Below are 2,908 nucleotides of genomic sequence, written 5' to 3'. Positions count from 1 at the left end.
ATGGAACCAGAAAAGACCTCGTATAGCCAAAGCAATCTTAAGTAAAAAGAACAAACTGGGAGGTATCAGTTTACCAGACTTTAAGCTGTACTACCAGGCTGTAGTGATTAAAACATCTTGGTACTGGCACAAAAATAGAGACATTGACCTCTGGAACAGGACTGAGAATCCAGAGACAGTTTATTTCTTAATTCTATTTTATTGGTCTATATATCTATCCCGATGCCAGCACCACACTGTTTTGATTACTGTAGCTTTATAGTAAGTTCGTAAATAAGGAAATGTAAGTCCTCCAACTTTGTTCATTTTTTCAAGATTGTCTTGATTATTCTCTTGGGTTTCATATAATTTTTTTTTTCAGCTAAAAGCCTACCCCATAGCTCTATCTTGATAGGGAGGCAAATCTTTTTTTTTTTATTTCAGCATATTATGGGGGTACAAATATTTTAATTATGTATATTGCCCTTGCCCTCCCCTTCTCCCCCGAGTCAGAGCTTCAAGCATGTCCATCCCCCAGACAGTGCTCATCGCACTCGTTATGTATGTATATAGCCATCCCCTCATCCCCGCTCCCATCTGCCCGACACCTGATGAATGTTATTCCTGTATGTGCACTTAGGTGTTGATCAGTTAAAACCAATTTGATGGTGAGTACATGTGGTGCTTATTTTTCCATTCTTGGGATACTTCACTTAGTAGAATGGGTTCTAGCTCTATCCAGGATAATACATATAAATTTTAGTATCAGTTTGTCAATTTATGCAAAAACATCTGGGATTTTGATATGTGATTGCATTGAATCTGTAAATCAACTTGCGGTGTATTGCAATCTTAACAAGTATTCCAAGCCATATACAGGTACAAAAAATGAAATTTGTTGCATTTGTTTATGTCTGCTTTATTTTCTTTCAACAATGTTTTGTAGTTTTCAGAGTATAGGTTATTTTTTGAAGTAGGTATTTTTCTATCTCATTTTGAAGGTAGATGTTTTTCCCCATTCCATTTTTCCTATTTTACCTCTGATTCTCAGAGAACTAAACAAACAGAACTGTTCTCTTAAATGGTAAAACTTGGATTTGGATTCAACTTACATGGTTCCAAGTTTAGTATCCTTTCCACAGAATTTATTTTTATTTACACTTCTGCAATCCTAATGAAATTATGTAAAACTTTAAATATGACTCTTTATTTTGCCCCCAGTTAGCTACAACCTTCTCAGTCCAACATGCACAAAAAGCCAATTAAACTGAATTGTCCACTAGTCAACTACATAAATCCCAAGCTTCTGCCAAGGAGTGGAGTGGGAGGAGTCACTTTACTGTCTCAGAAATGACCTTTAGATTTGAGAAGCTCCACTGTTTGTTCTCTGATATACCTTATGACCTCCACGAATCGTTTAAGGAGTAGATCAAATGACTCTTCCTTCATGAAGCTTTTGATGAGCACTCCCCACAAGAGATAGTTTCTCCCTCCTTCATGTTTTTTTTTTTTTTTTTTTTGATTATTCCAGGGTATTGTGAGGGTACAAACATTATAGTTACACTTTATGTCTTTGCCTCACCCAAGCAGCACTTTGTTTGGAGCACCATATTGCCATCTACTACTTACTGCCTCATTGTACTGTGGTCATTGCCAGGAGTTCACTCCAAGGATAGGGTCTATTACTACCACGTTTGCCCCTTCATGGGCATGGAGTGGAGACTGAGTCACATATATCCTTATTGCATCAGCTCGTTAGACTCTAGCCTCCAAATAGACAAGGAAACAGTTTATGCAATGCCATATGGCCATAGACCGAACATATCCACACTCCTTCCTCTCTCATGTCTTATTAAGCTTTCCCAACTCAAACCCCACTTCCACAAATTACTTATGGTGTACTCTTGTTAAAACGTACTTCACATCTTATTTCTCCTACATAGGCACACATTTCTTATACCTCATGGAAAGAGATGTGTGAAGGGGAAGGAGGATACTGGGAGAGCAAACGATTGGGTCCATCTCTTAAGGCAATCGGCCAGACTTTAATAGAATTGAGTTACAGTCTAGGTGTGGTTTAGACTCTAAAGGAAGCATATTAGGTTAAAAACTTCATATATTCAAATTACCTTGAAATCCTTAGCAAGGTGGTTCATTATGTAATGACACATTATCTATCCTTAAGTCAAACATAGCTAGTTTTTCTTTCATACTTGAAACAGCTAATACTTCTCTAGTAGAACATGAGCACCGATGAAATATGTCCCTGTATTTAGAGGCCAGTGGACCAAAGACAAAAATGTACCTCAAAGCACTAAAATCTTGCACAGCATGTGAGATACTCATGGTCATTTTCTCTCTCTCTCAGTATTCTCTGAGCATTTTTGATTACATTCATACAAGCTAAATTCACAGTGAATGTATATACCAGTTTGCCCTTTTACTTCCATTATTAAGCCGCTTTCACTCTCAAAAGCTGTTCCAGTTTGGACTATAAAAAAGTAACACAACAGACTTCCTTTGTGGTGATGGGAAAGTTCTGTGTCTTGACTGTGGTGGCAATTATACAAATTCATACATGTCATCAAATCTCATAAACTACACACAAAGACATACAAAACAGAATGAGTACATGCCAAAACTGGTGAAATCCAAGCAAGATCTGTAGTCCAGTTAATTGTATTGTGCCAATGTCAATTTTCTGGTTTTAATAATGTATTCTAGTTATAAAATAGTATCATTGGTATCATTGGAGGAAGCTGGGTGAGGTACAAATGACCTGTTAGAAATATTTTTTATTTAGAATTCTTGAGGTTTCATGCCTTAGGTTTAAGTCTGTTATCCACCTTGAATTGATTTTTGTGAGAGGTGAGAGGTAGGGGTCTAGTTTCAGTCTTCTGCATGTAGCTATCCAGTTTTCCCAGCACCA

The sequence above is a fragment of the Propithecus coquereli genome, unplaced genomic scaffold (genome assembly GCF_000956105.1).
Source record: "Propithecus coquereli isolate 6110/MARCELLA unplaced genomic scaffold, Pcoq_1.0 Scaffold390, whole genome shotgun sequence".
Taxonomy (NCBI): Eukaryota; Metazoa; Chordata; class Mammalia; order Primates; family Indriidae; genus Propithecus; species Propithecus coquereli.
Note: the sequence above shows the minus strand (reverse complement) of the source record.